At 43.8% G+C, this 20,971-nt stretch overlaps 1 protein-coding gene and 1 long non-coding RNA gene across 12 annotated transcripts in view; both read right to left on the bottom strand.

Moving 5' to 3' along the window:
* Positions 1–16,070, bottom strand: part of LOC308189710 — a 36,770-nt gene extending 20,700 nt beyond the window's left edge. The window contains exon 1 of the long non-coding RNA XR_013946529.1: positions 15,782–16,070. This is a non-coding gene — a long non-coding RNA (uncharacterized lncRNA). The remainder of the gene's footprint in view (positions 1–15,781) is intronic.
* RBMS3 (RNA binding motif single stranded interacting protein 3) overlaps positions 1–20,971 on the bottom strand; it is a gene marked incomplete at its 3' end in the record, with an annotated part of 702,635 nt that overhangs the window by 679,460 nt on the left and 2,204 nt on the right. The window lies entirely within an intron of this gene.

The raw sequence follows: 20,971 nt of genomic DNA, 5'->3' as shown, positions 1-20,971 counted from the left end.
CTTCCCTTCTAATACCAAAGCCTCAATTAGACCATGATTAAAGAGGCTGTACGTACAGCTACTAGCAGAAGGTCCAGGTTGTCAGTTTTATTACAGGTCAGGAATTTGTTTCTCTGTGTACTCTGTGCTTCCAAGTTTAATGTGCGAATAGAGTTTACTAACAGGCAAGTCAGATTTGCTAAACACCAGGATTCTGTCTTGATTATCAATTAAACAGGCATAAAAACATCTAAACAGATGGTTTCTGCCAGTCAACAGAAGTCTTCAGGGGAAGAGAACTCACATTCATTCACGGAAATATCTTAGCCAAAACTAAGACAAATCCAACAGAAGATGCACCTCACATGATGCTTAAAAAGTGAAAGGAAACTGTGAATACAGCAAAATATTGATTATACAATAAAATTCTACAGCCCCTTTTCCTTGGTGAATTTGTTTCTTACGATTCAGAGCACCTATAGGTTTCTAGAAAATCGCAATGCAAAATTATTAACTGCTGCTGCTGCTGCTTGGGAATGCCAGATAGATCTCAGTCTCACTGCACTAAGTATGTATTCACACACACACAAGCAGTCTCAGCTGCAGGAGAGAACTGAAAGCAAAGGCACAGGAGCCAGCTGTTGGAGTCCTCTGCCCATTCTTCTTGAAGCTCAGCTCGGTTTTCTCCTCTACTTTTGACCAGTCTCACCCTGCATTTCTCACCCTTCAGCTCCAGCACAGGTTCGAACAGATGCCTGTTTTTTAATTGCCAAAGCAAATGTTGCTTTCTCCTGCACAGTTCACCACGTGGTTTCCTCACAAAGATGACACTGTCCCATAGTGTTTAATCGGCAACGCTCGGTTTTGGATCAGTAACAAGTTGGAAGTCTGGTCGAGCGCTCTCTCCTAATTTAGAAATGGAGCTTTATAACACAGAAATACTGCAAGAAGTGCCACTGCTTGCCCTTCCATTAATTTTGTTACTTACTGTGTTGGATTCTTATCAGCAATTCGTAATTGATGTACTGTGAGCCATGCCATCAAATATTCTCTATGGATCTAGCTGGCAACAACAGCTAGTTTCTAAATTTTGGTAGGCTACTGATTATGTAGATTGTGATTACTTCAGAGTAAAGATCTTCTTACATTTTGGAAAGCCCCAGTAAATAGTGGGCACTGCTACAGATAAATAATATACTATAATAGGGATTCTTATGATGGTAATGTATGATGTACAGCCATTTTCCAGATGCTGCAGAACTAATTGTGCTGCCAACTGAAAAAGCCAAATCCAAAACAGATCCGTAAGAGGAATTACTGCTGAATCAATCTCATCAGTGAGAAATGCTTCAGTCCTACAAACCCTTGTTCACATTAGGATGGTCTTCATAAAGTTAATGAAACACAGTCTGCCCCTCCCTCAGATGGAAAAGCAAAGTAACTCCCATGCAGGTGACCTGAATTAATCTGAACTAGAACTGGCATAAAAAAAAAAAGAGCCAGGACCAAGCACATTTTCTATCAGAACAAAAAGCAAACTCGTGTCATAGTTGTGTGACACCACTGCAAAGCAGCGCCTGCATGGAAGAAGAGCTCCATGATACCGAAAACAGTGCAGTGGCACAGGCACGTCACTGGAGCTACACCACCAGACTAACATCCTTTACACCAACAAGCATCAAAGCAGAACTGGCCCAGTTTGTCTGTAGGGTAAAATATTTGTCCTTGTAAATAACTGCACTGCTATCAACTTTTAAAGAATTAGATAGTTAAGGTATATGAGCTTCAAGACCAGAAAGGAGCAGTAAAATCACCTAATGTGACTTTCTTGTAACAAAACCAAAGAACTTCCCCCAGAATATTGTCTGTTTCCCCAGACAATACAAACAAAAATACCAAGAAGCAAACTTACATCGCACCCTTTTCTAAGTCATCACTTAGCTGATCTTTATATTTTTAGTCTTTTTAATTCTCCCTCATAAATCAATACCTCTTGCTCCCAATTATTTTAGTGGCAGGCTCTCCGAGCGGTATCCTGTAAAGAAAATTAATGACCTTTAAAATAGAAAGTTTACTTACACAGACATTAATTGCCATTGTAGCACAGCTGAACCGTTAAGCAGGCCCGTGAAGTGTTTTACTCAAGTGCCTCATTTCAGCAAAGGTAATACTTTACTCGAATCCTTGGATAACAAAAGGTCAGACCCAATGAAGTCCCCATCAGAGAAATAACCTACTCACGTCTATTTGCCAAGTACTGCAAACAAGTTAACCATATACATCATTAGGTTCTGAATCCCATCCTGATTATACGGCATAAACCCGACTGCAATTACAGCGCCTGAGGTAGCAGATATCATTTTAAGTAGGGAGTCGCCACTCTGGACAAGTTTTATAAACGACTCTCATTGATTATCATTTCCAATTAGAAGAAATAAAAGCATTAAATGGCCACTTCGGTGCTGAAAGTGACCTTTGACCTGGGCTCTTTCCCTAACAGATGAGGGTTAAATTTCCTGTGACAGCCCCTAACCACATTTCATATGGGCTGTGATTTGATGGTCCGGTGTCACATCCACGGCGGGCTGAGATGGTAAAACCATTGCGTGCAGGGCTTGTATCAGGAGTATGCTTATTAGCATCCTAGGGAGTTGGAAAACGCAGGCATTTTCCAATTACCTAGTTTACACTGCAGCAGCTAAAAAATGACACACCGCTATACTATTACCTACAAAGGGATTTTTCACAGGAACACACATTTTTCTCTTTTATATATTTTTTTTCTGTTTAATGGATCTCAACTTTATTAATTCTAGCTCCAAACCGTTACTATTCCCAAAAACAACCAATAACCAGGAGTAAGCAAATCATAGGTAACATCCTCCTCTCGAAACAAAGAAAATATTGTATTTCTAACATAGCACTGCCTCATTCAGTTAGCACAGCAGTGTGAAATTAAATATAAAAGCTCTAGTGAGCGATTTTTTTACTAATCCTGTGTAACACATTTTGCAAAAGTGTCAGAAAGAAATATAGTTCAGTCGCTGGATACAGAATGGAAATGATTTACTTTACAATCCAAACTTCTCTATTTACATAAAAATAATCTTGCTGCAGCAGAAATTTTAGGCTAACGCAAAATTAACAGAGTCCAATCGCATATTATTCCAAGTAGGTTATTTTATAACCATCGTAACATTAGATCTAAATACAAGACATACACTCATAGTGTATTTTAGTGCACATACAATATTTCAAAAAGTGCAATAGGGAAGTATCCAAAAAGGGTTTATCTGTAACAAACATTCCCTTTAAAAACCATATTTCTAGAGGTGCATCAAAGTCTTATTTCAGTATTAATGTTGCTTATCCCAGAATTACAGTTGATATTCCTATAAGAAAAAATGACAAAAACTTCCTGGTAGCGGAATGAACCATGTATCACCTTTGTTTTATTTCTTCAGTAACATTATTTTAGTGTTCATTTACTGGCACAGATTTGTTTTATATTGGTGTTACTAGCGTCCTAGCACTACTTACTGTTACGCATGCCTCTCTATAGTCCGTCCACGAAGGAAATGAATCATTACAGCTTTTAGTTACAGAGCCTGACTTTTTAATGCAAGCTCTAAGACTCGAGCTTCCATCCCCAGCATCATCCAGCACGGAGGCCCTTCCATTAGACGCTGCTATTAGGCAGGAATCCTCTAGAGAGCTTTGCTTCCACCGGGGAGAGCCATAAACATGAAGCTGCCGCAAATGCCAGCTGGGAAGAGAAATGCATTGCTCTATCTCTGTAACAGAAGAAGTTGCTCCCCGGTGCAGCTGGCAAGCTGCTTGCAGGCTCCCCTTTGGAACCAGCCAGAAGACAGCAGCTCACGTTCACCAGGAATTCCTTTTGATTTGCTTGTCTTTTCCTTTGTATTGAAACAATATCTTGGCAAGCTGAATCACATTTTAAAAGCCACACACCACCATATACCTGGGACAGTCTACAGACTGCTGCTTTGGGAGGAAAGTGGCTCCCCACTTCACTTCACATTCAAAAATGACATTTTTGCTCAAAGTAGCCATGAAACCGCCAAGCACGTCGATGTTTCCCAGCAGCCGCCAGGCGTCGCAGAGCCAGGGCTTCCGGAGGGCAGAGCACTCGGTCCTGCAGCCATGCTTCTGCACGCTGGGAAATGGGAGCTTCCAGACGTTTGGCCCAGCTGGTCCTTCAGAGCTTGCTGAGCTTTTGAAATATCTAGGCTCTTTGCTGAGGACCTGAGAGGTAAACACCAGTTACTGCTGGGACTTCCCCAGTTTTCAATGTCTTGGTTCCACACCAACAAGTGTGGAAGTGCAAGGGTATCAGGTTTTTCTGCGAGGAGTATCTTCAAGTAACGTCCCCCTTCAGCCCGCTGCGAGTCCCAATGGGCCCATGATCAGTCTTGGACTTACCGAAATCAGATTAAACCTGAAATGTTTCAAATGAAAGATTTTGGAAAAATCTTCTGACCGCCTCTCCTTCTCCCATCTACCCATCCTTTCACCACCAGTTTGCTGCCTGTGAAGAAGCTGTGTCCTCTGGGATCCACAAGGAGGGACAAGAAAATATGTGGGGGGAGAAGAAAGAAGTAGGTACAAGGAAAGCTTGACTCGTCGTAGGCCTGATTCTCACTTACATTTGTGAAGAGCAATAGAATAACAACAACAACTGAGAATAATACGTCCTTTGTAGATACAGGGTAGTTCTCAGCCCCTGAATCTGACGGTGTGATTGTCAGCAGACTGTAACCCTGTGGCACACGTAGTTCACAGCAGCCAGTCCGAAGGCTTGGCATGCAAGCCTTGCCACAGTAATGAGCAGTGGCAGATTTCATGGCATGTTTTCCACCACAGCGCAATTAGTCAGATGATCCTGTAGGCACTACCAAGGAAGGTAGATGTGAGGGTAGATGATAGGGATGAAGTAAATGATTAAATGGCCTTCAACTAAACCTGTGACCTCATTCCATCATAAATAGCAAACAGTGAGTGACCTTGTGCGTGAACCAAACAAGCTGGCAGGGCTAGCTGGGCATGCGAGACAAAAAAAGCACATTGCCTGCATTCTTGGGCTGCCGCAACATGCAGCGTGCAGCAGCAGTGTGATGATCCAGGTTGCAGCTGGGTCCCAGAACAACCCAGTGGCCTTCCCGGGGAGATGATCAGGCTTCCTCCACCGATAACTCAGCAGCAGCTGCTGACTACGGAGAGCTAAGAGGCAGCACAGAGACCTTCATTGCTGCTGCAGAACAGTAAGCATCAAAAAGGCAGGAAACCACATGAAAAAGAAGTCACTTTCCAGAAGTCAGTTTCCAGACTTCCAACTCAAAGTGATTTCAATGATGTTAAGGATCTTTTCCAACCTAAATAATTCTACCATTCTGTCACATGATTCTAGTTTAGTGGCTGATGGTTGGACTCGATGATCCTAAGGGTCTTTTCCAGCCTAAAGGATGCTGTGATCCAAGTGCTGGGTACAGCACTCCAACTTGGGAGCCCGATTCCAGGCTCCCCTGCCTTCATCAGTGAAATATCAGTAAAACCCTTTAAGCTCTAGAAACTGTGTCCAAGAGGTGTCTTTGTATTTCCAAGTGACTAGAGTCACCAGGGAGAGGCAGCGGGATGAGAACAGGTCTTCCTTGTTCTCCTCCTCTCTCAGCATTGCTTCTCTATGGCTAATTACAATGGGACCCCAGTCCATTTTATTAGCAGCTGTAGACATGAACAAACCACACTGTCCTGTGACATTCTTCCTCTCCCAAGGACCAAGCAAGAAACACTGTTTTCCAAGCCTGTCCCATTTCATACACTGGTAACCACACAAAGGTACTTTCCATTACCCGACTCTGTGGGAGAGGCAGTCACCTTAGCAGAGAGATCTGTGGCATTTGCTCCTTAGGAACATTGAAATACAGCAATTCAAACACCTAATGAAGACAGAGTTTGCTGTAGCTTTTAAGGCATAACCAGACACGATGAGCTTCTGGAAGGGAATGTGCACGACTGTGCTGTCTGTACAGGAACTAGAAACTGCTACTACCAGAATCCTGTGACCAAAAGATTGCACAAGAAGCTGCAAATAGGAAAGACATGAGGAAAAAAAAAAAAAGTCATTTTGACCTCACTAATAGCAGACCAGCTTCAACCAAACACATATTTATCTTTCCCACCATTCTTTTTTGTGTTAAAATCCCTACCATTGTTAACTGGGCACTCCTGTTATCTACATAAACAGGTGACTGTCCATTAGTGCTGAGCTTTCTAAGCATCAGAAGAATTGCCAGTTCCTCCCCTCAAACCTCCCCCTTCGGTCAAGTCAAGGCTAAATCTACCCCGCCGATGATTCCGTGCCTCTGGAGTCCTGTTAGACCCTTGGCCTCAGAGATACCTACTGACAAGGAGTTCCACGAGCAACCAGCTCACTGCATGGCAGAGCACTTCTTTTTACTTGCTTTAGAATTTGTCACTCTTAAGCTTCACCGAATGCTCCTTTTTCCTCCCTGACTGTAAAACAGAAGAATTTCTTGCTCGGCAGAGCCTCTGCCTTCGCTGTCTGTAACCTTTTATCATCTCACTTCTGATTCATCTGATTAATCTCCTCTCCAAGGTAAACAGTCCCAATCTTCTCAATCTTGCGCTATATGGAAGTTTTTCCATGTCTGTTTAAAAACTGATTTAGGTAAATAGTTAAAAACTTACTCTGTTAGCTTAGCTTATACCTATAAATTACCTGTGCATATTAAATTTGTATTAGCTAGGTTTAACTGAATTAAGTGTATCCACACAGGGTTTTTCATCAAATTCTTTAAGTCGTTTTAAAATTACACCTTTTGTTAAAACAGAGCAAACTAAGTGTAGTTAGGCCATGGACAGTTTCTGATCCCCAAGGACTTCCAGGAAGAATTCAGGCAGTGCTTTGGGAAAGGGCCTACTTAGCAGACCCCTCCAAGTTACTAACTTCCATTACCCCAAAATTCACAAAACCCCCATGCTCAGCAGAGAGCAATTCTTCACGAATATTTTCCATCATCAGCACAGGGATTTGTTACAGAATTAACTTAGCAGGTTTTATCTTGATAGTACCACCGTTTATGAGAGATAGTTTATTGCCTAGGCAAGTCAAACTGCTATTAAACCACAGATATTAATTTAGCTGCAAGTGAGCTGCCCTATTGTACCCAGAACACAACAGAGATATAATGAAATCCGCTATAAAATTAATTCTGAAAATATCAAATGCAAGCATTGTTAAGTTTAAACAAAGGATATTTGCTAGTTCATTCCAAGACTTAGCTGCATTCAAAAATCCAGTGAAAACTGGCTTTCACACACACATGAACACACATACACACTTCTGCTCATGGAATAAAACTTTTAAATTACGGCTATTAAATGCATGGTATTTCTTAATGATAGCATTCATTGTTAAACGCATAATAATACATTTGACGGAGGAAAAAAAGAGGAATTTATCGAAAAGCTGCCACTGGATTGAATAAAAAAGTGCTTTCCTATAGAAGGCAACGTCTTTATCTACCAGACTACAAAGTGCTCGAGTGTTTCACAAGGAATTCAGAGGTACTATTTTGCAACAGAAACTAACCAAGAATTACAAAGAAGCAGATAATTCTAAAAATCCCATGTACAGGTCACCGAGTTGAAAGAAAGTAATTTTCTGCTTTAACGTTAAGATCTACTATGTATGCATACAAAATTTTCATGCAAATCAGACTTCATTTATTGTATAGTTTGTCTTATTTAATTAAAAGGGAAAAAGGAAAAAACAGAAGAAAAACACCTACTCCCCTCCATGTTGCCTATTAAGTTGTTTTTGCCTATTAAGCAGTTTCTGCCAAGAGAACCCTCGTTACGGTGCTTCCATTGAGGCTAATCGCAGAGAAAGGTGTAGGCACAGCCACAAACCTAGTGCTTAGGGTAGGGAGAGCAGCCACCCAGCCTGTCCATCAGGCTCACCTCTATTCACCCGGTAATTGCTGCGCTCTCCGGAAAGCTGACTAGACCTATCATGATCTCAGAAGGCTAGTTATCCCCTACTGAATCATTTGGGAAATTGGTAAATAATACGGCTAATAGGAAAGCAGCGAATGTCAGACTGCTCAGCCCAGAGGCCCCACTTTCACCGCGTGCCAAGGCGTGCTGAAGCAGCTGGGATGCGCCCTTGTCCCCACTACAGCCGCGGTCCTGCAGGGATGCCCCTTGTTCACACTCCCCTGTGTCTGCCCCACGTGCCGTGCCCTCTTGACGTTCCTATAGCCCCCACTCCTCATTCCCCAGTGGGAAACGTGCCGGCAGCCTCCTGCCCTCAGCTGCCTGGGGGCTGCTGAGCCCAGCCTGCCTGCCACCTCACCTCCCTGCCCACCCCGGCTCTCCAGGGCTTCCAAAGCCTCCCCTTCCAAGTCACACCTCCTCCTCCTACTCTGAAGACTGTTTTGTGGGAACGCGGAACGCATTAGTTGGCTCGCCGGCCCCTAGCACAGCGACTGCTCATTCAGTAACGCTCACACAAGACTGGAAAAGACTTGTCATCCTCTTACTGTCTGGCACTCCGTTACTAGCTTATTACTGTTTCCCTCTGCAGTACAGGTCCAAATTGGATGTCAGACATAGCAAAATGCCAGCAAAAGCTCCGGTTCACAGTCAGTAACCAGTCAGCGGACACGGTCCAAACCCAGCCACATGCTGGCACATTCCCGTTAGCACGAGGTTTGCCCTGAACAAGCCCTTTGCCATTCATCCACTTGTCTGCAAGGATGGGGGGATATGGGGGATTGCAATACTTCAGAATATTTGCAAGGTGCTAACAACCCATAGCAATGGCATCAGTTAAAAATTCGGGCGGGCACGAGGACAAGCAGACCCTCTTGGTTCAGCAGCCAGGTCTCTGTGGGACAAATTCCCACAGAGGTCACGCAACCTTCAGCATAATTGTTTCCTGGTCATCCAAATACTCAGGCAAGGAAGGAAGGGATTAGGTCTGTCAGCCTGCAGGCTCCCCAGCAGCTGGCCTGCCAAAAACATCCACCCCAGCCCTAGCCCTTCCTTGCCTGCCTGTGCGAGCCACGAACCCTCCCAGGCTCAGCAGAGCCCATCGGGTACAGCTGGGCATCCCTGCGAGCGGCCGGGCTGGCGGCTAAAATATCACCTGGCCGTCAGCACGAGCAGCACAGGTAGGGCAAAGGGGAACAACCCGAAATGCATGCCTTCGGTTGATATGGTGAACAGCTGACATATGGTAATTTTAAAGGGGTTGCCACGCTGCGGCAATTATAAAAAGGCTGATGCTCAGCTGAAAGAGCTGACAGTTGGAAGTTATGCCCTAGCACAAAAGAGAAGAAATGAAAGCGAAATGTGACTGAGCTGTTGTCTTGCATACTCATATTTTGTTGACAAATATATTTCTCAGTAGGCAAATTCAGTCCCTTCTTAAGAGTGTCACCATCAGCTGCTCACAGCAACTCAACCTGCATCTCTTACAGACGTGGTACTCCTGAAACCGACAAAAGAGTGCGAGGACGGAGCATCCTGCTCTTACACATCTGTTGCACAGGCTAACGCTGCGGTATCAACAGCAACTTTGGACGTCATTATGCAACCCTTCTACAAGCCCAAAAAAAAAAAAAGATTGCATTGTAATGAAATATTTCTTTAAATGCCTCACCCTAAGAGACTGCAATTTGGCTGATGGTTACAACTTTAAAATACATTTTATTGTAAAAATGCTTCAAACCACTGTTCAGCTATTACACTAGCACTTTACATGAACTACCAACTACAGTAGATTCAGGTTAGACACAGTCTTTTAGGATATCACTTCCATAACACACTTCTTCACTGAGTTCCAAGACTGTCCTAGATACAGTTGGACATACACTTTTACCCTGTTGAAATATTGTACTTTGTACTATACATATACACATACACATAAGTATACAGGTTTCATTGTAGCAGCAACGTTTAAATACATAGAAAGAGTTGGTATTCACCTTCGACAGCTCCAAATTGCAAGGTCTGATCCTGCAAGTGTATAGATGACTATGAGACTGCAGTGAGTAATTTTATTTACAGTCACATTCATTTTATACAATTGTCAGGTAATTCATAACATTTTTTTGGAATTTGAGAGCATCTGAAACTGCATAGATACAGTTTCATTAAAAAAAAAAAAAAAAACAAAAACATCAGATCACAGAACCACCAAAGACTGAACTGGAAGATCTATGGATCTCCTGCTCCAAGGAAAGATAATTCCTAACTCCAAACAAAATCTCATCAAGAGAGTTTCTGTCTTTTGTTTGGAACAGAGCAAGATTTGGACTAAAAATGTTCTGTAATTGTGTTATTTTAGCAAACTTTAAACACCCAAATTTATTTTAAACAGTGATCTGTGTTCCTTCCTTCCTTCTTTTTCCTCCAGTTGTGAAAATTATTCCCAAAATTACACTGGGCAAAACAGTTCTCTTACAGCCTTGAAGAGCTTAATATAGAGAAGTGAGTTTCAGTTTCCCATTCATGCTATGGCATGCCCTTCTGCTAGGTGTGTAAATACAAGAATCCTTTAAACTGCTACAGCCCCAGCAATGGACATGACTACCTCATCTGCTCCTACTAATCCACGGCCCTCTGGGTTGTTTTTAACAGTCTGTACCTCCCCTCTCCCTCCTGTGCAGCTTCTACTCCAAACAAGTTTTACTCAGTCATAAATCATTTCAAGAAGGTAAAACAGAACATGCTTTTGAGCCTGTGAAAAATGGGTGACAAGCTTCCTTTGCCAGAAGGATGCAAAATTTGTCCTTAGCCTACCGTTAAGTCAAAAATTAGATCTCGGTGTTTAAAATGTTGTTGGCATTTTAGAAGGACTTTTCCAAAATGTATGTATTTTTTAAACTCAATAGCTCATTAGTCCTTTTGACCCTTGTACAGCGGAGTCAAAGGGCTGAAGTGCTAAAACTGCTTCCCAGAGAGATACAGCAATACCCACACCAAGGGTGCAGTCTGTGTCCCTGCTCCCGAGCCCACGGGAGCATTGCCAGCACACCCTGGCACTGGTTTGGAAGATTGGCAACCAGACCACAGGTCAGAGGTAACACTTCGTCTCCCACTAAGGCCAGTACTTCCTTGGCATCCAGTACCACCTGTACAGAGGACAATACCCAAAGAGTATTTCACCAGTGGTGAAAGCGCCCCCAGATACTTCGGAGGAAGCAATGGCCTGCCATACAAGCAGGTCCCAGTCCCTCACACCCGCTAAAAACAGAGGAAGATGAATAAACTCTCTTGTTCTTCTTTTCCTTATCTTTGCACCTAAAATTCATCAGTAGATCCCATTGCTGCATTTATGCAATTTCTATTGTTTGGGCTTGTAAATGTTTTATTATTCTTGCCTAACTGTTGCACGTGTGCTTTTTCCTGTTACTTTTATGCACCGTTATAATGTAATAAATCTTACTTGGAAGCAGAACTTAGCATTTTTTACCTTTACTCTACACATTAGGTATGCTTCTGCTCAAGCACTCAGCACCTTGGCACACTGCACATTTCTGTGCTTATCGTTAGGTAACTCACCTTTTCAACCCTCCGCAGCGACCTCGGCTTTCAGAGATCCTGACTGCGACTGCTCAGGTCCTGTACTCCTCCTCACGTTTTGTTTTCTGGGTAGGTGTGACAGCCTTTGCCACAGCACTGCAAGGGAACGCGCCATGTACAACAAAGCGAGGAGCACAGGGCATGCTGAGACTGCCGATACCACAGAACTGCGTGTCAGCGGGTACAACTGCTCTGACCTGCATCTTCAAAATAGCAGAGCTCCTACCTGTGACAGATGTGGTATCCGTAAGACCCATCTAAAATTTTCCTTTGTGTAGGTGAGAAACAGATCATCAGCATCAGCAGATGAGAGAGCAAAGCTTTAGGCACCTGTTAACTGCTGTATCACTGTCTTCCTGCTCCGAATTCTTGGCAATAACATACAGTTAACAGTAAGTGCCTGCTATCTACAGTTTTCTACTTCTCATGGCCCTAGTCTCTTCCAGTTATTACCACCAGATGTGAATATATGAATAAGGAGGTGTCCTGACATGATCGTAGGTGACGTGCACAGGCACTGGGGAAATGCAGACCGGCGGTGCAGAATGCCACCTCTTCACTGACACGGCAGAGAACACGGGCATGCTGGATACTTCCAAGGTACCGAGAAGAAAGCCACAGTCTGTGGAACAGTGTGATCCAACAGATAGCCTGTTGTGGGGTTGTAAGTATAACTCCAAAGCAATAGCAGTTATGGGTAATTGCAACTGCATTACTGGCTAAGAAAGACCTTAGTCCCTATTCTGCATGCAATAGCATGTGAAAGGAAGTGACCACGAAACACCACCTACAGAGAGAAAGGTGGTGGGTCTTACAAACAGGCAGCATGGACACAGAGCAGAGCGGAGCAGAGCAGACAGAGAAGCCAGAGCCTTGTTATTGCCCTGAGCAACATTTCCCAGCACCGGGTGAATCCAGCTCAGATGCAGATCTGGCTGATTGTCTCGTGACAGTCCTGTGGTACGACCCTTCTGGTAACGACTCCCTGAGCCACACTGACCTTGATTGGCTCTGACTTTCTAGCCTCCACATGGCTTCCCTTAGAATCGATTCATCATTTATTTATCTTCTGCAAGGAGTGTGTCCTCTTGACATGTTCGGGAAGTGGCACATTCAAGTCCCCAGTCTAAGGTCTCTGTATAAAACCACAATAACAGGCGACAGGGAGCTTCCATCACATTGGCTGCCTCCCTGTTGTGGACGGCAGGTAAAGTCATGTTCGGGATGAATGTCAGAGTCTTTCTTACTGACTTGCTCCTCTTGAAAACTTATGGCTTTCCTTCCCATTAAGCTTGCTGGCTTCCTCCCTCCTCCCTCTGGAAACATATCCATGGCCCCCTCCAAACTTAAGAGTTCCCTGTTTAAATAAAAATTTCCCCAAGTGCACAACAGGCACTCTTTAACTGCGCACACTTAAGCGACTACAGAACATCTGTGGATGCCTGTCTTTGAGGCCATGCCAGCAAGCTCACCATTTATTTCCCTGCGTCCATCTTAACAGCCCTCTGATAACGGTGTGCCATTTCCTGTGTCACACGGCGCGCGCGCGGATGTCGATGACGGTGTGCGCGGTGGCTGCTCTGCTTAAGGCACAAGTCAGTTTATCACCTGGAAATTTCAGCATGTCTCCCTGCCAGGGTAAAGCCGAAACATGCTTCCAGTTGTAAATCAGTTCAAACAGACGCATGCACACACTTCTCATTCCCTGGAACTGGACAGACCTTCCTGAAACCGCTTATTAGATCTGGGAAAATTAGTCCAAGAGCATATCACATGAGAGCCGTGGGAGAAGTAAGGCAGGATAAAAAATAGAGATTGCTTCACTTCTCAGATCTTTGGGGGTATCCTTTCTAGCTAGTCATATCTCAAACCCAAATAACCTAAATAGTTTTGTATCTGTTGGCTTTGGCAAAAACTCACTGTTGCCTTTTATTAGATATGAAGCAATAGGTGGGATGGAGGGAGCCAATTAATTATTAAAGTGACTTTCACATACTTTGAAAGTCTGCATGTCCTCGAAGCACACTCAATAAAGTTAACAAGGCTAACCAGGGCACTGTATAATGTCTGTGAAGCCTAGATATGCATTTTGTGAACTCCAGGAGATTCTGTTGTGTGCTTCCTTAACTCCACATGGACCCAATACACACTTCATAAAGCTCTTTCGTCTCAAAATACAAACCTTACAAGCTCCTTCCTTCCAGTCCTACTCTGAAGTTGCTGTTTTCAATTAGCTTTCCAGCCAGGTCTCCCTCTCTGCCCTCCACGCCACTCCCTTTCACTCCTAATTCAACTTAAGAGCAGAAGGTATTTACATCCTATCCCCACGTAACATGTTCACCTGCCCATCCGTGAGGACCTGCAGCTATCCTTCCTGTGGTATGTCCGATACACACAGTAACCATCTCAAGGCTCTAACACACTCTTCAAATTCTCAGTGAAGCACAATGCATATCTCTTATACCATGGCTAATATCTAATATCATACTACTACTAAACATAATAGCTACAACAACTGTTTTTGCTAGATATTACTCCTTTAACCCCCCTTCCACACTTTACTTGAGCATATCAGTTTGGATCCACGAGGTCTCCTCCAGCGGGCTCCTGGCAATGAGTATAGATTAGTAATAACCTCGGTGAGACAACAGTCAGCAGCCAGTAGTGAAGAAGAGGTGTCAGTGGTGCTCGAGGCACTCGTTGAACTTAATTAACATAGGCCCTGTTAACAGAACAGGCGTAGGTCCCACACCATTTTATTTTCACTCTCCGGTCAGCGATACCAATCCTTCGCAGGAGGTCTAGAACTAAGAGTGGAAATACATATACAATACAATAATCTTCCTGCAGCATTTCCAGTTGTTGATCGCACTGTCACTTTGACCAGCTTGAGCAGAACCTCTTTTCGGAAGGAATAAACTCTGAAACTATAGGCCAAGGTGTTCGAAAGAGTGAACTCTGACACCAAGGAACAGTAAGCGTATTAACCAAGCTTGGGGGCTTGGGGCTGTAATTTTTATTCACCCAACACTTGTTTTTCAATCAAGGAAACTATTTCCATTCTGCTTCTGTAACAAGATTGGTCTTCACGTAATAGAATGTATAATGAAAATAACAGCTGTATTTAAACACACAGCAGAAGCCATTAGGCATGGAAGAATTACTCTTTTTCTAGTAAATCGTGGCTGTCTAACGAATTTTATACATGGCAGTTCTTGTCCATACTAGGAGCCAAATTGTGCTTTGTTTTATCCCAGTTAAGATGCACTGGTTACTATAGTTTCTGGAACAATTCTTATTCCCCTTATAGCTCAGAATGCAATTTGGGGAAATGAAACAGAACAGACAGAGGAGAATTCCAGAGCCATGGAGAAAGGACGAGGAGTGAGGAAGGAAAGAAACAACTGTAGAATACTTAATATTTGTAATACCTTTCAGGTCTGTCCTTTTTTCTTTATAATGTTTAAACATCCCATTAGCACTTGATCCAAGCACTACTTTCATGGAAATTATCATCAGTGCCCGTGTTGCCATTTTTTCTTATTTACAGCTGCAGTCCCATTTTCTTTAGTATTAGGGTATTTTCTGAGACCCAGGTTGTTAGAAACTAATAACTCTACTGAGACTGTGCAAATTTTATGCCCTTACTGGATAATTACTACTGGCAGCTAGTCACTACAGAAACCCACCTAGCACAAACTGCTGGGAAATAATCCCAGCCATTATGTGAGCAGCACGGCTACAGCCAGGCAGAGAAGAACTAGATAGGGAACCAAACAAAACCTGAGCCAGTCCACACACCAGTCGCAATACTTCATCCTTAGTGGTTAAGTAAACCTTAACCTCAGAATGGTAAGGACTTCAGTGCCGCACGACACAGTGAGCTTTTACCACAGATAGAGGTGGTGTAAAAACACCGAGAGCACCTAGCAAAACACTGGGAATAGCATGCAACAACACGGGCACTGTTCTTTTCTAGCTTCATTGATTATCCATTGTTTGAAGCCTCGGATTCGTTACAAGCTGGCACTCAACCCTTGGCCAGGAGTTCCTGTGAATACTGGGCTTTTGAGAAGGGCATGCCATGCCCTGGCCAAGCTCTAGACTGTCATGTGCAGTCTTGAATAGGGCTGCTTTCCAGTCTGTGCACATAAGCACGGCTACATACCACTACATCTGAGTCGAGGCAGTGTCCCAGCAGCTCCAGAGCAGATAACAATGCCCTTTTCAATGCTGCATCTTCCCCTGAGCAGGAATCCTCGCAGCCCCTCTGCAGCCAAGACAAATTTGCCGTTAGCCAGAGAGCCAGGCTTCTGCAAACAAAATTTGTGGTTCTGTTTCTGATGACTCAAAAGTGTTGTTTAGCTCCCACCCATGATGTTCATTGTTTATGTCCCTGGATTTGTTACACAATCAACTACATATGCACTTCATTTCGGTCTGTAATAACTGTAAGTAGTACTTACTTTTCATAAAATCTCTGCATCGCCATGTACATCTCTGTGTTTACCCCAGGAACCTTCCAGAGTACGATCGGCTTTTCAAGCTTCATCCACTTATTGATCAGCTGGTTGAAAAATTTAAACAGCTGTTCACTCTTTGCCAAAACATTTCTCATGCAATTTATTTGAGGGGAGAACTGTTTTAAATAGCAGACTCTTCTTTCAGATGTCTCAATACTGTGTAAGATTTTTAAGAACCTTTCATATATGCTGTCACATATGTTGTTTTAGTACAGACACTGGCAAAGTGCAGAAGTCAGCTCCTCCCTCTCCAACCTTATGCTTTAACTCTAACATAAACCAGTGCAGGACCTCATTCTCCACACCCTAGGCTTTCTATATGTCACTTCAAAATGAATATATTTTAAATGTGCATTTATTCTACTTAAGGTAACATTATTTCCCAGATCAGTAAAAGGAAGAATATCAGAATAGGAGATAGCAAGTAATTCTGGAGCTATGAAAATTAGGAGGCCTGATTCCCAAAATCTCTTCTCCTTACGGATTCTCTGATGTCTAATAAAATAAGTTCATTAGTCCTGACTTCAGTGGAGATACTAACAGTTTAGTTTTTTTTTCTCTCTCTGTCTCTCTTTCTATTCTTCTCATCTCTTCTCATCTGCTAAGTTTTGTAATAAGGTAAAATCCTAGGTTCATCTAAGGATTCTCCCTCTAGACAGCAAGAGGAGCGTGAGAGGCAGAGTACATGAAGCGCATGGAAATGCAGAGGTAGACCTGCCTGCAAAGCAAGGCTCTCGGTTCACAGCGAATTACCTCTCTTGACTTTTTTAATCCGAAATGTTTTGAATTCTCCTCAGAGCAGATAGCCCCTGGGCCCCTCTCCCTGAACCATGTCAGTGGCATGGTGAGGAGCTTTGCTGCCCGCAGCAGCGATGCAAAGGGCCAAGCCCCCTTCCAGAGGCACCCGCCTTGCACTGCAGCCACCCTCACCACACCGGCTCGAATTAAAGCCTGCCCCGCAGCTGTGACCTGGCGGCCTGCAGGACAAGGACCCGAACACGAGGGGCTCAGCATGGCCTGGGTGCGTGGCTCTGGGACAGACTCACCACCACCCAGTCAGCCACCAGGTGCTGGGAGCTCTGGAAGAACGGGGTGTGAGTGCTGCGCGAGCTTCTCTTCGGACAATTTCATCAGGAAGACATGGAGCTATGCAGCTCAATACGAATGTCATGACGGCCCACAGCATGGCAAAGAGCAGCTTAGGAACGAAGAACAGGTGCTTAAAAGTGCATGTGGAAAAGGCAGAGTAGATGCTGCTGGGCTGAGGAATGATTTCTGGAACATTCTTAGCAACGAGTTAGAGAAAAAGCCATTGTTCTTCAGCTCTGTCCACACTGTAAAGATACACTGGGATTTCTCTCTGACATCAAACTCTCAGGATAGCAACAGCCACAACTAAAATTTTCTCCCATCTCTGGGTGGGAAGAATTTGTCTGTCCCTGGGCAGCCAACGACCTGACCTTGACTGTTCATGTCTGCATTACGTCTTGGCAGGACTGCAGCCCATGATACACCTGGCAAAAGGCCTTCAGCACTTGGAAACTCCAGCTAGAACAAGATGTTGCATTTTATACAATTATATGAAGCTGCTAACATATAAGAGAAGCTGCTACAATCAGCAACTGGTCCTATTGTCTCTGCTTTCTTTGTCCCACCCGCCCCGGACTGGTCCCCTTATCCACTGCTGTTTGCAGTTTTAGCCTTTGGTTCTTAACTTCAGGTTGTTCAGAGGGCTGGGGCCGGGTTATCTGAAAGAACATCTACACCTCCAGGGAAAGACAGTGGCTGAAAAGTACTCTCCTGTGCACAGTGGTACTGCCTGCGGTCAGAGAAGCACGTCTGACCCAAGACTGGACTGGGCTCCCCACAGAAAGAAACTTCCCACCGTCTGCTTCAAGCATCAACTGCATTTCTCAGGCTTCGTCTTCTCTGAAAGGTAAACACATAGGTACATGCAGCCTCACAAACCAAACCAAACTACATGCATAAGAGAAGTTACGAAAAGAGAATTCCCCCTGAAGATCCGCTCACTCTTCCTGACCCACCGCTTGTGGAAGACAGGTGAGCAATCACCTTCATGTTGATGGCAGCAGTCCTGTAAACACACCAGCGGAAGGCTCTCAGATGCTGACCATTAGCTTTGTATTGGACCACGTGCTCAGCAGAACAGAAATCCCGAGCTAATACCGAGTGCTTTTCCCCAGAGCACTCAGCTTTCCCCTCCAGAAGCTCACACCTGGGCACCACTCAAACAGCGACGTCGCGGACGAGCATTCAGGGAAAAGGCATCCAAATAAGCCTGCCCAACACTTCTGAACCCTTATATCAAACGCTGGCAAATTGTTTTTGAACTGGAATACAATGTACCCAGCCCAGATAGTCTTGCTTCTGCTATAACTTTGGCGTGCTCATTTCCATGTAAATACACAGAAGGTTCTTCACCTTGGAGCTATTCCGCAGGGGTTTTCATAGCTGGGATGGAGGTATAAAGCGAAAGCTCTGGGTGTGCTTGTAAACCATCCGTGCTAAACAATTTCTGCAAAGCTCAGACACACTGAGGAAAACCAAGAACAAAACACTATGATCTTATTGGGATGTGCAAACTTACTTCAGCAAATCCCTACGGAGGAACAACTTTTGGAGGGCCTGGCAGCTTCAGCACGTGGAAAGACTGCGTGTATGTAACACACTGGCTGTGGCTGAGGGCTTCAAAGTCCTAGCTGGAGGCAGCACCCCTGGGAAAAATCTGGCCATCGTGTCAGCTATAGCAGAGTTTACCTGTAGCCATCATGCAGTTATTCCTGAAGACAACTCTCAAAGTGCTCCCTACTCCGATCCTTTTGAAGATACCGAGTGCTGAGAAACACTTTCTGGTGTGTTTTGGTTCAAGAGAAAAAATGGTATCCGTACAGAGTCGGTCGTCTTCTAAATCTTGCCTTCTAATACTTCTGCTTATTTTTTTCCCACCTGAATGGCAACTACTCTTGAAAGCACCACACATTGTACACTTGATAAAATATAAAAATGACCTTCACCATTTCTCTACTCATGCGTTGGTCAGACATAACTTCAAGGCAGAAGGATGCGGAGGAGGCAACCTAGGTCTTCCTCCAACAAAGCACTTAAGCGTACACTTAAGGGTGTCCGCATCCCAGCTGAAGACAGTGGGACATATTTCAAGTTATGTACATGTTCCAGAATTTTACTGAAGTTCAAACGCAAATAAAAAATTAACACACGTCAGGTAAAAAATATATATCCGTATAAATGGCACTATGGTCATACCTTGCACTGAAATTCTACAGAAATAAGAAAATACTTTGTTTAGTTAATTCAGCAATGTTCCTTTTGGACAGTGACAAAAAGCGTTTTTTTAGAGCATGTATGTGACCCACTTCCATTTAGGTGGAAGCACTCTTTTTACCTCTGACGGAAATGGAGCTGAATGACAAAATGTAAGGCTCTTTGTAATTCAAGTACGAGTCTGAAAAGCACACCCTGCCAGTGGAATCATGAGATTTTGTAAAATCTTAGTATTTATATATTGATAGGCATTCACGTGTCAGGAAATCAAGCTTGCACGTTCTTTACAATTTCCACATGGAGCACTTACACTTCTAGCACGCATCAGTGTGCCTAGGGCATTTGTTTAAGGGTCAGCCAAACAACGGTACTGTTATTTCAATCCATTTAGAAAGTTCCTAGCAAATGATGGTTCCAGCAATTTGGGGGAGTTGTTTTATGGTTGTAAATATTTTTTTTCACAATACTGTTGGATTTTGCTATGGTTTTAATGCGTTTTCCTCTTCTCGTCACATTTTTATGCCACTATTTTACCGGATACCTGAAATACTTTTGCACTAATAAGAAGTACTGGTTGCCCTGGGATGGCATCCAGAAAAGATACGTATACATTTAGGGAGCTTTGAAATATCAAAGCACTTCCCAAAAATACAAGCTAAAGTCATTGCAAGCACTTTGGCAACGGCAAGCCTGGCGAAGCTGATATTGAATTTAAACAAAAAAAAAAAAAGGGGGGGGGGTGGAATTTATCACGGTACTTTTGCATGGCTATAACTGTGGGGAAAAAATGCAGCACTTTTCTTTCTATGTCCAAAAATTCAGGCAAATGCAAAATCAAACAGTGCAACACTGTTAATTATTGTTAATTGCAATACTGCAGTACGTTAATTAGCCATACCATCGATAATCAGGCCTTCCCTAGTATTCATTCACCTTCAGTCACACATTGTTTGCCTTCCTCATGTCCGCGACCGGTAAAACATTAGACAGGCTGTGTGGCACATCCGAAAGTAGCATGGATTTCTGCTGATGGCAGGGTTTTTAAACGCTCAAGGCGCTGGCACAACCAACTCGCGTGAACGGCAACCTTGGCTCTCCATTTTAATTACGGTGAAATAACGCATTTTCTATTCCATCAAGTAACGTGATGCAAGGGAAGGGATCCTAGAACCAATCGCAGACACACAGATCGTTCGGCTATGTACAGTAACATGCAGTGACGACAGAATGAAATATTCATAACCTCGAGGGAGACGAAATTCTGCGTGCATCTACCACGATACGAAAACCACCAGGTATCGTTTTAAAAACAAAACCCCCCCGTTATCCACCTTACTGAGCTGTACAGGCCCTGCTTGAGCGATCGGTCTTGGATGCTCTCTTTGACTTAAAACAATAGGATGGATTTTACCGAACAGTGACAAACCTAAAAGTGGACGAGGTGAATGCCACGAACCTGGGGTCTCTGACTACAGATGCCGTTTTTCCAAAATACCCAGCGTTTCGGATGATGATTGCAACTCCGGCCATGC

Source organism: Anser brachyrhynchus (genome assembly GCF_964034855.1).
Source record: "Anser brachyrhynchus genome assembly, chromosome: 2".
In the NCBI taxonomy this organism is placed as follows: Eukaryota; Metazoa; Chordata; class Aves; order Anseriformes; family Anatidae; genus Anser; species Anser brachyrhynchus.
The sequence above is the reverse complement of the archived record's forward strand: the minus strand, read 5'-3'. Positions and strand labels throughout refer to the sequence as shown.